Genomic DNA, 13,886 nt, shown 5'->3' with positions numbered 1-13,886 from the left:
AACAACAGACAAATATACTGTGATCAACCTGAAATTACAAAGATGCACTGAATTGGATAAATGCTGCAGTTTAGGCACAAAGTATCTGAGCTTTATCCTTCCTGTTTTCTTTTGTTTTGTTGCAATGAAATCCACCTGAGTGGAAATGTCAGAGTTCAGCCTCAGGCAGTGCTTTCCTTCAAGATTCAGAATAACTGTTTTCTACCTTCGCCTCCTTTAGGTCGCTGATGAAATTTTGAATAATAGCAAATATAGTTTAAAATGTATTGAGAGTCCAGAAGGGATCTTATTCTTAAGAAAAGGGTCAGTTCGCAAGCCATTTGTCGGTTCAGCTAATGCGAATGCTAACCAAACATGCCAAACAAACATTTAAAGCTGAGCGTACACTGTGTGCCCCGTACCTGTCTATGTCTCTGAAAGGGGGGTCGGTAAGGGAATTGTTGGCTTGGCTGAATAGGCGAGGTCTTAAGGCCAATTTAAGCTTCTGACGCATAGCCTCTACAACCGCCAACTCTGTCTCTGTGAGGTTCTGCAACCGTGGTCGCGCACCTCAAAAAAATCCTCACTATGCGTTGGACGGTCGCAAACTCACGCAAACCTCAAGCAGAAGTGCGTAGAGAAAAAGCAGCTGTGATTGTCCTTGGTATGCCTTTCAGGCGGTCTGTGTGCTCGTCCTTTTCGAGTCGGTGCCGGGGCGCGCCATTTTTTAAAACTGAGGAACAACTACAATGGACAACTACGATGAAAGGTTATTCGAGGAAGTTCGGAAGTACAACCACTTGTATGACACCTCAGAAAAATAATATACAGATGACAAAGTCTCTGCCTACTCCTGGAGGGAAATGAGCCAGAAACTGTTCCTCTTCGATGTCTAGCAACTCTAGATCTATCTCCGTGACCGTGATATCTTGCAGAAGCGCCATTGTTGTTTTGGAAGATAAACACTCCCGCCGGCACCACCAAAGTTCTCTAATAGTCTCCCCCTTGTGCTTTGGCGGGAAACTGCCGTGCGTCCCTAGAAATTCCAGACCGACGGTAGAGAAGCATACCAGCTAAACTGGTTCGCGACCAGACCCAAGCAACATTTAATATGTGCGGTTGCAGAAGTATAATCTGCCCTTTAGACAGGTATGGGGTATTGCAGGCTAACAAAAGAAGCCAAACGACTCCCATTAGCTGGACCCGTTAGTCCATTTCAATTTGCATGTTGTCTAAGCAAAAACAAGGTTTTGTTGGGCTTCTGTATAAAGCCTCGAACTCAACGCTATTTCTGACATTTTGAATTGAAAAAGCTTCCTAGATGAGAAACGAAACATCTTCAAACTTGGAAACAAAGTCCAGAGTGATTTCTTATTTTTTTTCCGAATGACAATGACCTGGGTTACTGACAATCCTCACCAGCATACTAGCCTCGTGAGACCATCAAATCTCGCGAGCTTTCAAGGTTTCACTCGCAGATCAGTCTGGCTACTTTCCGTTACAGAAAATTTGGAGCCGTTCACCAAACGAACGTCCAATCAGCGTTGGCTTTGAGGCGGGTTGAGGTGTGACGCAACGAGAAGCGCGACAGTTCAGTCTAAAGAACATGGAGGCTTCAGCCGATGAAACTTGCGTTAGCGTGGCTATCGAGCAAGTTTTATCGGAATTAGAGTATTTTTATCACTGAAAGAAGAGCAAAACACTTCTTTGGAGGCTTTTCTCAGAGGAAAAGATGTTTTTGCTCTTCTCCCGACTGGTTTCGGCAAGAGTTTGATCTATCAATTGGCTCCTCTTCGTCGACGCTCTGTTAGTACGTCATATGCTTCGTTAATCTGATTGGTTTATTTGGCCCGTCTATCACCAGCATAGGCCAATCAGCTAACCAGTATTTTCGCCCCTTCCCAAAATTACTTCAACAGAAGGTTTCCAGATGGATATGCGGAGCAAATCCATCTGGCGGAGTCAGGTTACCAGCATACATCCTTTTGATGATAAATAAAAATAATAAATACTCCCCCTCATATACAAACTCTTTAGAGATCCAAAATTTCTGGCACAACTTCACCAACGTCCTCGGTTCATGAAGAGAATAAATAAACGACTGAGGTGAAAACTTCAGCAACACCCTTTATTTTAGAAACGAGGCATCTCAGCATGTGGCCTTCTTCAAATCAACACATAGGTCACATTTAAATTCATACTTCAGGTGTTTTCCTCTTACTGGCTTATTGAAGGATGTTGGAGAAGCATCTGTTTTTGGATCGATTGGGGAAAAAAATCCCTACATGAACCGATTAGTAAAATAGAGAATAATGCGAAGGAGTTTTTCTGCATGAACAGTACATCAAAGAGTGGAGAAAAAAAATTCTTATTTCTCAGGTAGAAACAATCTCCTTTTACAGGGAGGTTGTGAAAAACATTCCTCCCTAATCAGCATGGGACAACCACTCAGGAGGATAACACTTATGCCCCCCACCTTCCAGTCTCTTTGGACTTTGCTTTCACTTCAATTTGTTGCTAAAACCTTTTGTAAAGTACACTAAAAGGACGGACATCATCTCCGCAGACACACCGACTGAAAAAATATAACCCATATCCAAGAATTCATCAAAAATGAAACGGCAACGTAACCTGGAGACTGTTTATGCACCAACTCCTAGCAGCGAGCTCTATCAGCTACTCCATGGAGAGAAGAAAAAGGTGAAGTGGAGAGAGTAACCGATACAGCACGGTCTTATTACCCCAGCTTCTGTTATGGGTGTGGAAAATCATGCTGTATTGAGTTATGGCTGTTCCACTTTCACCAGGAGGCTGTACTCTATTTCATTTTCCCCATAACTTTATTACCTAGCTATTCGATGACAAGTTGTGCCAGCAATCTGAATCCCACAGAAACAAGTGCAGCTGCAGGATCCAGTTAATTCCTCCAATCACCACCCAGATGAGTTCCTCGGTTTTGAGTTTCTCCAAGATGACACAGACTGACTGGGGGCTGAGGAAAGGTGCTGTGTCATGGACTGGCTGGCAATCAGGCGAGCAGGGGAGGGCTGCGAGTATGGAGTGAGATCTGCTCTGCTATCGTTGCCAAGGACAGATTTGGTGAAAGGAAGAAGTTCCTAATCAGAAGCCGGTTTTCACAGAATCCATTTTTAATTGTTTTTCTTGCTGGTGAAGGTTCTCAATCATCAAGGTCGAGTCATTCCAAAAAAAATTAAAAACCTGCGACCCCCAATTTGTATGTTTTCAAAACAAAAACAAGCCTATGTTAGGTATTGTATAAAACCTTGAACTCAATGCTATTCATGACATTTTGAATTAAAAAAATCTTCCTGGATGTGAAGTGAAACGTCTTCAAACTCGGAAACCAAGTCCAGTGGAAATTTTTTGGAACTGTTTTTCTTTCAAAGAAAGTTTTCAAGTTCTATTTTTCTTCATTTTAATTTTTTCCCTTACGTTTTCATGTTTTATGCTTTCATTGCTTTGCTAGCAAAATTTTCACATTTTTATTTTTCAAGTTGCGTTGCAGAGATCACAATTGCTGAGTTCGAATTCAGCGGCTGCGTCCTCCAAAGGCCAGATATGTTGGCCGATTATGTCAGCGCAGCGCCGAGGCCTGTTCGGATTTGAAGACTAATAGCGGCTGACGAATGCAGCCTTCTTTTTGCCCGTTTTGAAGGACGGGTCCGCTGTATCCTTCGTAGCCTTTGGTATCCCATGATTCATTGCGAGTCCAAGCAAGCTGCCTGCTCCGTACTCAGAGGAAAACGGTAAATGGCGCAGAAAGGGGTGAATATTGTAATTGCATTTTATAATTAACATGACTCCGCCAGATGGAGTTGCTCCGCATAACCATCTGGAAACCTTCCGTTGAAGTAACTTTGGGAAGAGGCGAAAATACTGGTTAGCTGATTGGCCTATGTTGGTGATAGACGGGCCAAATAAACCAATCTGATCAACGAAGCATATGACGTACTAACAGAGCGATGACGAAAACACAACCACAAGATCAAACTCTTGCCAAAACCAGTCGGGAGATGAGCAAAAACATCTTTTCCTCTGAGAAAAGCCTCCAGAGCAGTGTTTTGCTCTTCTTTCAGTGAAGAAATACTCCGTAATTTCGATAAAACTTGCTCGATAGCCACGCTAACGCTAGTTTCATCGGCTGAAGCCGCCATGTTCTTTAGACTGAACTGTCGTGCTTCTTGTTGCGTCACACCTCAACCCGCCTCAAAGCCAACGCTGATTGGACGTTCGTTTGGTGAACGGCTCCAAATTTTCTTTAACGGAGAGTCTCCAGACTAATCTGCAAGTGAAACCTTGAAAGCTCGCGAGATCAGGATGATCTCAGATTCCAATATCGCTGCAGTGTGGGGACTATACATATTACTTTTGCAGCTACTACTGAAGCTCCTTGAAAACGTTATTAGCATCCAGAACCGCAGCGAGAAGTTCATTATCCATTCTTTGCCTGCTTTTTGTGTCAAATGTTACAGTTTCTAGGCGACAGGGCGTACGGGTGGTGAATACCAGAGAAAGCTGGACCTGTTTGAATCCATAGCTAAAAGTCTTCTATTGGTCTAGAGAATGTTAGCAAAATTTGTTCAAGAGCAACTGTTGTATTGAGCTTGAAGTGAAGACAATGTGATCTGTGAAACGCAATTTGTAAAGAATGTAATTCATAAATCTAAATCTGAACATTTTTAATCTAATTAAAGCATGGTACAAAGATTTATTTCTGGATTGCAATTTTTTTAAATTTACCATTTACAAAACATGTTTTCCTCAATGTGACGGCATAAACTCTTCCACTGTCACTGCTTTTAACTCTGTTTTAAAAGGAAGACCATAAAATAATTCTATCACCAAACTATCAAAGGAGCAGCTTCTAGTGTTAGCGGGCTGAAAGCTAAAGAAGATTGTGTGAACTCATAAATGAGATGCATTCGTCCCACTAACCTGGAGAAGCACTTATCTACTTACTTATTAATCTGAGCACACTCTCTATATCCTGAGGGAATCACTGTGTGGCCAAATGGGCCTGGCTCTGACACTGGATCCATGGCGCACTCAGCCAGGGAACAGCTGTTTGGGGAGTGTGCCGAGTGACAAATGTTACTTCTTCATAACCTGCGTCCTGCAGAGAATGCTTGGGTAGAGCGGTCGGTCAAACACGACGCTTAGAGGAAACTTCCAAACGTTTAATTCCATAAACACAAAAAGTCAAAGAAAACATCTGAAAGGTTACAACTGAGACTTTCCTTCTGTCTGTGAAAAACTCCTCTACAGAAAGCCGACTTACCCCGAAATCCCACATCCTCCGTCATCAGAGGTGTCAAGTAACGAAGTACAAATACTTTGTTACTGTACTTAAGTACACTTTTTAGGTATCTATACTTTACTCCATTACTTATTTTTCTTCCTACTTCTGACTTCTACTCATTACATTTTCACACATGTATCTTTACTTTCTATTCTTTACATTTTTAAAACAAACGTTACTCGTTACTCTTGGCTTCGGTTAAATGTTTACAAATATTTATTTCCCGTCATGTGCTCCATCCAATGCAGATCATTGGCTCCATCCACATCTAGTGAAAACTAGTGTGATTGGATGAGTCATAGAACGCAAACACCCATTGGTTAGCTAAAGGAAACCATCAGAAGCAAGCAGGTGTTCTTCAAACTGCAAACGTGAATTGTCTATGCCATGCTACAATGTGGGATTCAGAAAAAGATGCTGAAATGTCTGAAAGGTCGGACACAGGCGAGAACGTATCGGGAGACAGAGACCAACAAGACCTCCCTCATCCTTGGCCCTATCTCAGAGAATTTTTCGAAATGGTAGAAAAATTCAGCAAGTTGATACTTCAACTTTTACCAGAGTGTTATTATCTGTTAGTATCTATACCAGTGTTTCCCATAAATGAATGGCGGCCCGCCAGTCTCATTTGGGCCCGCCAAAGTCTTATATAGACACACAGAGAGAGAAAACAACAACAACAGAAAAGATCTGTCAGTTTGTAACCCAGCGCCATAGAGAGACAAATTGTTTATGGCCGTAACCAAGCGACAGGAAGAATGCGCGCTACGCTCATAGATGATCAGTGGCGGTTCTACTCCCAGGGCGAGACCCACTCCAAGCGCCAGTTATATATATTTTTTTCGAAGCGCGTGTCCCGCCCTCCTTTATAAAAATGCCACCCTGGCTGCCCGGTTCGCCCATGCAGTGTTGCCAACTCAGCGACTTTCTCGCTATAATTAGTGTCTTTTCAGACCCCTCCAGCGACTCGCGACAAAATCTAGTGATTTTTCTGGTGTCACTGGCGGGTTTTGGAAACTCTTACGTAAAAGCACGTATCGTTCCTACTCTTGTCCTCCAGCGGAGGTGCCGTGGGGCGCATCCCCAGTCCCAACCCCGTTTTCCTGCTTACGCAGGAGTCCCTCTCAACGCTGCAGTCAGAGCCACAGCGAGCGAGCAGGATGTAAATGTAAAATGTTATTTGGTCTAAAATAAATAAATGAATTTTAAATGTTTTATCTTGAATAACAGCAAATGATTCACACAGTCACTTAATCAACTTGTCTATTGTGTTTTTCCTCTCGAAGATACGGATTTGTAGGCTCCTTAGTGGACCACAAGGGAAAACAGAAAAAGCAAAGAAAAAGTGGGAACGCCATGTTGGCGTACCATAAATGATAAATTATCAACAGTTTAGTCTGACCGAATATCTTCAAAACAGCTCCAAATGACACAAAACTCATACAGGTGAGTAGAACATGAGGTAATAACGTGAAATCAAGAGTCCAATGTAAAAAAAGACGGCATTCCTCTTTAGGTGGGATACGCCATGCTTAAAAATGTGCAAAAATCCTGTGGGAAACACTGCTATACTTCATCTTAGGTAACAAATGTGTAAGTAACACCACTGTCCGTCACTGCCTCGCTTCAGACCGCCAGCCCAAAGCAAAACCTACAGCCTCCGCTGTTCCTCTAGTCCTTTCTCCGCTCAGAATTCCTCTGAGCTCGAGGAGAGCATGTGCAATATTATTATCAAATTCAGAGGAGCAAAACATGCAGAAATGAATGTTAATTTAATATGACATATTAAAACAATCCCCATCAGCATCCAGCGTGTGTTCAGTATCTGCAAAAATATTTTAAATATATCAAAATATAAATATAACAGGGATAACTAGGAACAAACAAAATTGTTTTTATGAACCATGTTTGTTCTTTACTTCCAAACTCAGCATCTCTTCATCCATGCCTGCAATTAGAAGTTTCTTTTGACTAGATTTGATGAAACTTAAAATAAATATTTAAATCAAGATGAGAAATCTGCTTCCTGGTATGCTGAAGTACCAATAGTTGGCATTAGGGCTGCAACAACGAATCGATAAAATCGATAAAAATCGACTTTTAAAAGCGTTGGCAACGAATTTAATCATCGATTAGTTGTGTCGCGCGATTAATGCGTCATCCGCCGCCGTCGTCATCCGGGGGAAGAAAAAAAAATATGGCGGAGCGAGTCAGCGCCGCAGTTGCAGTGTTGCCAACTCAGCGACTTTTCAGACCCCTCCAGCGACTATTTTTCAAAAAAGCGACTAGCGACAAATCTGGCGACTTTTTACGGTGTCACTGGCGGCTTTTGCCTGCCGTGGGGCGCCTCCCCCATCCCAACGCCTTTCTCCCTCTCCCACAGGAATCCCTCTCAGCGCGGCAGTCAGAGCCGCAGGATTTTAGTGAGGAGTTTACCCTCAGCGTCCAGACTGCAAATGAAGCGCGCATGCGCCGGGATTGACGGCGCAAATTGATCACAATAATTAAAATAGCCTGCGCTTTGTAAAGTGAAAAAAGTGATAACATGCAACTTTTTTCAAAAGAAATTAACATGGCACGGAAGCACCACTGTTATGACGCAGCACCTGAAAAGAAAACACTTTGGAGCCTTCGATGGCAGTGAAGAGAGCTGATCAGCAGGATGAGTAACCATGTTTGTTTGGTTTTAAAGTGGGGAAACGTAACGTTAGTTTCTCAGGTAGCTCATCTGATGCTTTCCTTACCTTGTTAGTAGGTTACAGACAAGGATAAGGTTGGCTACTTATTTTACTTTTAATTTCATTTACATTTGTTTAAGCAGCGTTTATATTTTCTTTATAAATAAATTAACTTGCAAATTATGAGGGCAAGGCTTTTAAAGTTTAAATCTTCTGGCAAAGATAAAGAAAAGAAGATCCTGCAATTTATGGAAGTAAAGCAGAACAAAATCCAGCAAGATCAGTAATATGTCAATTAATTATCTGCCACATTCCCATGTAAATATCTGTCTTTGGAGGATGTGTTTTTTTACCACCCCTAGTTCTCTCATTTTTATTCCAAATACAATTTATAATTTGAATCACAGGGCTATTTTTATCTCTATGGTTCAGTATTTTCTCAAGCAGCAACTTTAACTGCTATACTTTCCTGTCTTAAAAGGAAGAACTCTTCTAGTCTAAAAAAAACTCATTTCTTGAAATGGGGGGACCTATTGTTGAACCCCTTAGGGGCTTTAAAAAACAAAAATGCCTGTCTCTTTTTGCGCTTTATGAACCAAAGTAGCCTATATTTTGTGGATGTACAGCTACATTTCTCATGTAAGTTTGCGTAGTTTTTACACAAACATTTATTTTTCATATTGCACCAGTACAGTTAATGAGCAACCTGTACTTGTGTGCTTGTTTGTTCTGTCTAAAATGTTTATTTTGGAATAAAGAGGTTAATATAAATTTTTTTTTTTTGTCCGATTCATCGATTAATCGAAAAAATAATCGGCCGATTCATCGATTTTTAAAATAATCGTTAGTTGCAGCCCTAGTTGGCATCCAATCATTTAATTAAACGGACAGTTTTTGGGAATATATAAGAATTACTCTCCAATTTGTAGTTACCGAGCTGTAGTTACTATATTTTAGTTTGACAAATTGGAGCTTCTTGCCGCTCTTTTTCCAATTTGGTGCGACTGCAATTGCGGATCTTGACCTGGCCGGACCGGAGCAAAAAATAGCTCGGCTCCGTATTTCGAGGGTGACTGACGGAGAAGAAGTACGTGGACGGTGTCGTGCGGAGGAGTAGCAGCGGATGTTGAACAGCGCTCATTGATTAACATGACAGACAAATACTCTACACGACGTATGTGAGCGGTGAACTCTGACGGAGTATGGGGAATCTGGGAGGTTAGGCTGATCACTCCAAGTGTTAAGTTTAAGCTAAATGCCGTTGCAGACAGCTAACCAAAGTCTATTTGAATAATGAGTCAGATTTCAGTACGATACAGAAGGCATTCTGACCCACAAGTTTACCTCACAATCTAAAACCTTAAATGACTCATAAAAAACCCCAACAACTGCTCCGTATTATGTTTAATTATCAGGAAATGCTTCCTGTGATTTTTTTTCTTTGCTTCTATATTTGCACATATAAAAAGTGAGTAGTTTCCAAACAGTGGACGCACCATGAATCATTTTAAACAGTGTTTACATTTGATGTGTCCTCGTGGCTTTGAGTTCAGAAAAGAGATGCCACACCCTCATAAAAGGTACCTGCTCGAGGTGTTTTCTAAACGCTTGGGATTACACTACCTCACTTCTCTAATCAACCCGGATGTTGATCCAAACTGTTTGCCGTCGGGCACCTGTTAAGGGTGGATCCTATAACTGAAAAGCAATAATGCACCCAAAACACGGGTGCATTAATTGCTGAAACTTCCTGAGGTAGAAACGTTAAGACCATTTAACAGTTCAGACTTTCCATGTCTGTTACTTTATATTCACAGCTAAATAAATGCCAGAGTTTGCCGATTATATTTTTGTTCAAGATCCTAACCCGTTGATTTTATGAGAAGATTGTAATCTGTGTCCTTAATATTCTTTGATTAGAGACACTTGTTTTTGATCCAATAGAAATAGGAGATTTTTTATACAATTAATCAACAAAATGTTCACCTCAGTCCTTGATCTACGTTGTTTGACTTTAAATAGTGCATCAAAGTAAACAGGGCTTGTTAACGCCACTATAGAAAAAAAATAAAGTTCTCAGTTTTAATACAAAATTAGGGGAATTTTGATTTTTTTGTAATCAGAGTTGATCAAGAGAAAACTAGAAAAATTTCCTCCTAACCTAGATTGACTTTTTATGGCCATTAAACAATTCCTATTCAGAATTAAACTTTTCCTTATTCTGACCCCACTGATTTTGCAGCAAGAAGGTTCCAGGTTCGATACCCAGTCCGGCATGGAGTTTGCATTTCTCCCTGAGCATTTGTGGGTTCTCTCCGGGTACTCCAAAAAAATGACTGTTAGGTTAATTGGCTTGTGTGAATTTTCCTTGGGTATGTGTGTATCCATGAATGGTTGTTTGTCCTGTTTGGAGTGTTTCCCTGCGACGGACTGGCGACCTGTCCTGGATGTACCCCGCCTCTCGCCCATAGCCAGCTGGAGATGGGCACCAGCAGGGTTCCTACAGCATAAGGCAAGTTAAATTCAAGACTTTTTAATGCCACTTGAAATAAAAATTTAAGACCAAATTCACAAGAAACACAAGAAAAACCTGCTTGCGACAACTTAACCCAAAGGTTTATTTTAACATAAACCACTGCTCTAATGTTTCAAATTTTGAAAAGTTTCCCCATACAGGAAGACAGCTAAAAACACACAAATGACAGATATATTTTAACAATTATTTAACTGAATTCACAAACTTTGTTTTAGCAGGGAACAAAACAAATCAGTTTTAAAGCCCCAACATAACCAGTGCTAAGTCTTTTTTGCAGCTATTTTTCTTTGTATGGTTTTCTTAGTATGTTTGATTTGGTGATAAGTGGAGGCGTTGCAGAGACAAGGGTGGAACTAAACGGAGAAATACCGGCTGTTTCTCGGTAACTCCATTTTGAAACTTTGTGTTTCTTGCTTCGCATGTGACTCCGCTGCCTTAATTCTCATCGTTCTGAGCTTGAATGACTTCTTTCATAAATTTATTTTGAAGAATTTAATGCCTTTTAAGACTTTTTAAAGACCTGCTGGAACCCTGACCAGCGTGAAAGTGACAGAAATGGAATGGATGATTTTTAATTGGTTACCCCTGATCTGGTAGATAATTATCTCTGCAGTTTAGTAGAAGCCAACAATAATATATGGTGCATAATGCAACCAGAGACAACATAAGCAGACCAAATGCACAACAATCCCTGTTAAAAAACAACAACAAAACTGCCCTACTTCTCTTGTTGACCAACAACCCCAACTTTGACAAACAAAGGCCTCCACAACTGCAAGAGGTAAATAATTCAAAGCTAAGAGAAACTCAACCCTTTCTCTCTCTCATATGGAGGAGGTGCTGGAAATGACGGCAAATAACCAGGAACAAGGTGAACCCGGTGACCGGGCTGTGCAGCTGAGCCCTAAAAGCAGCCGCTTTATGTTGCTTTTCCTCCACAGCTGGCTCGTTAACAGGAGGCTCCTGCTTTACACGTGAGCAGGTGTAAACAGTGACTTCTGGTCGTTTCCCGCTAAGCTGCTGCCTTAAATAAGCCTTAGATCACGGCTGCACTTTAAACACACACCGGCGGCTCAGCTTCTGGATCCTGACGCCAGCTTTAGCGCAGACGGTTAGGAATTTATTTTGATATTTAATAAAAAAAAAAAAAGTGGAGCAAAATTAAAGCCATATTGTTGAAATTCAATAAAAACCCATAGAAATGTTTGCAGACTTTTGAAGAACATTTCAAACAGCGGATTTTGAAGCTGATCATTTCTTTTTTCTTTAATTATCTGCTAACAACACATATGCTTATATAAACGCGTTTGAGGCGTCCAGACGCACAGACTGGTTTACCTACAACCCCAAACTTTACCTTCACAAACACAGCAGAATATTAAATTGAAGAACACGGGCTTATAATGGACACAAAGAATGGAAGCGTTTCCTCCTTCAGTTGGAACAGCAGAGCTTTACGTCCAGCTAGCAACTGGCTACTTCACGAGGAGCTAACCCCAGCTAACGCTGCTAGCTGGGGGGGATCCTTTTACTGCTTACCTTCAGCGGCCTCTCACATCTACTTCCCATCGTCCCGTTAAGTTTCCCAAAAAGTCCTAACTTGTAAATATCTTATATCGTCCTCAAAAAAGCAGAATTTTAACTTTTAAGCATATTCACAGCTTCCAAACAGCACAGGAGCTCCATTAGGACCACCGCCGACAAAGTAATTCTCTACCACTTACAACAACAATGTCAAGCAGGGGTTTGGTCCCGCCCACCAGAGCGAATGAGCCAATCAGGAAGCGCTGCGGATTGAATCGACGTATAAGCTGACCAATGATCGCGGCCAGACACTGACTGATTTTCCCCAGTAGAGTAAACACCAAATGAGAAGAGAGGCTGCTAGGTTTGTCCGAGTAGCCAATGGGCTCTGAGGGTTTTGACAAAAAAAGCGATGAATGAGATCATCCAGGATGATGTAAATTCTACGTCATAGAGGTCGACTGACGTCCTAATCTGAGGCCGATATTTACGGTTGTAATTTAAGTGTTTGGTAATTTAATAGTGTTAGAAAATACAAGTTGACATTCTTACAACTGAAATGATGAAGAATAGACCCCTAATTTTATATATATTATATGAAATTGTGTTATCTATTACAAAGTAATTTCTTCCTGGGATTATTAAGTAATAATAATAATAATACATTTTATTTAACAGCGCCTTTCTTGACTCTCAAGGTCACTTTATTAAAGTATTTCTGATTCTGATTCCTGGTCGATGGGACAGGTGCTGTGAATGAAACGGTGTCCAGCTTAAACGAGCTCCTGCGTGTCGCTGAATGTGTGCATTGATGACTGAAAGACGTCTTCTGCCTCCATTTATCTGTCTACTACATTGTGTTAAATTCATGTTAATATGTATTTAAAGACATTTCAATTATTGGAAAAATTGCAGGGGGCAATATAAAAAAAAAGTAATCATCCAAAACTTTTGCGACTCCCATGCAATGGACCCCCTGCTAAAGACCTTTAAATATTTTCCCATCCAGAAGCTGACCCAGTTTTCCAGGGCTGCAGCATGGAAAAGTCTGTTAGCCTCTATTTTAAAGTCCAATTTATATTTTGTATAAATTGGACTTTACAGAATAACAGAATAAAATAAATTAATAAAAGTAAACAGAATAATAAAGAGGCCTTTCTGTTACATAAACTTGTATTTTTCAAGAAGTTTTATTGTTTTTCTGCCTTTCTGATGATTTAACAAAAGTTTTTCTGCAGAGGCAATGTATGTTCCTCTCAGCTCAGTTGCTTTAAAGTTGTTTCATTAAGTTTTTTTTTTTCCAAACCCAATTTCATCTTACAGAAATATTTTGCTATGAATATAATTAGATAAAATATTCTTTCTAATTTTATTCTGAAACATTGAGCAGTTCTGAACCAACTACTGCAACAAATAAGCAACAACAAATACTGTATTTTATTAGAAAGATATACATGTAAAAGTTAAAATGAAAAATTATTTGATTACGTTTGTAATCATATGTTTATTAGGCAATAAAAAAAATGCATTCCGCTATTTCTTGCTTAGATAACACCATCTATGTTAGATACGGGAGTAGTTTAGGCATCTGACTAAGCTGTGAAAAATGTGTTTGTAACTTTTCTTATGTATCACACTAGTTCTTCCAATTGAAAATGAATCAATTTAGTTTATTTTGTATGTCGTTAAAGAATGTGTACAATAAGGATGAGAATTAATGACTATTTCAAATCCTTTTGGAGATACGCCTGTCATTGCTGTTTATAAAAAGCCCAGAGTTGTAACTACCGTCCACCATTACTGTCAAGGTTCACAAGAATAATATTTATGTCAACCTAATTCAGTAAAT

General features: G+C 40.3%; 1 protein-coding gene across 2 annotated transcripts in view; it reads right to left on the bottom strand.

The window, feature by feature from the left end:
• otud7b (OTU deubiquitinase 7B) overlaps window positions 1–12,257 on the bottom strand; it is a 73,017-nt gene extending 60,760 nt beyond the window's left edge. The window contains exon 1 of one of the 2 annotated variants that reach the window (XM_038305332.1): window positions 12,053–12,257. The gene's annotated coding sequence lies outside the window, so the exon portion shown is untranslated. The remainder of the gene's footprint in view (window positions 1–12,052) is intronic. The other variant, XM_038305334.1, reaches the window with a different exon arrangement.
• Between the last annotated feature and the right edge of the window lie 1,629 nt (window positions 12,258–13,886).

The sequence above is a fragment of the Cyprinodon tularosa genome, unplaced genomic scaffold, assembly GCF_016077235.1.
Source record: "Cyprinodon tularosa strain WSP-4 unplaced genomic scaffold, ASM1607723v1 ctg556, whole genome shotgun sequence".
Classification (NCBI taxonomy): domain Eukaryota; kingdom Metazoa; phylum Chordata; class Actinopteri; order Cyprinodontiformes; family Cyprinodontidae; genus Cyprinodon; species Cyprinodon tularosa.
Note: the sequence above shows the minus strand (reverse complement) of the source record. Positions and strands in the feature narration are given on the sequence as shown.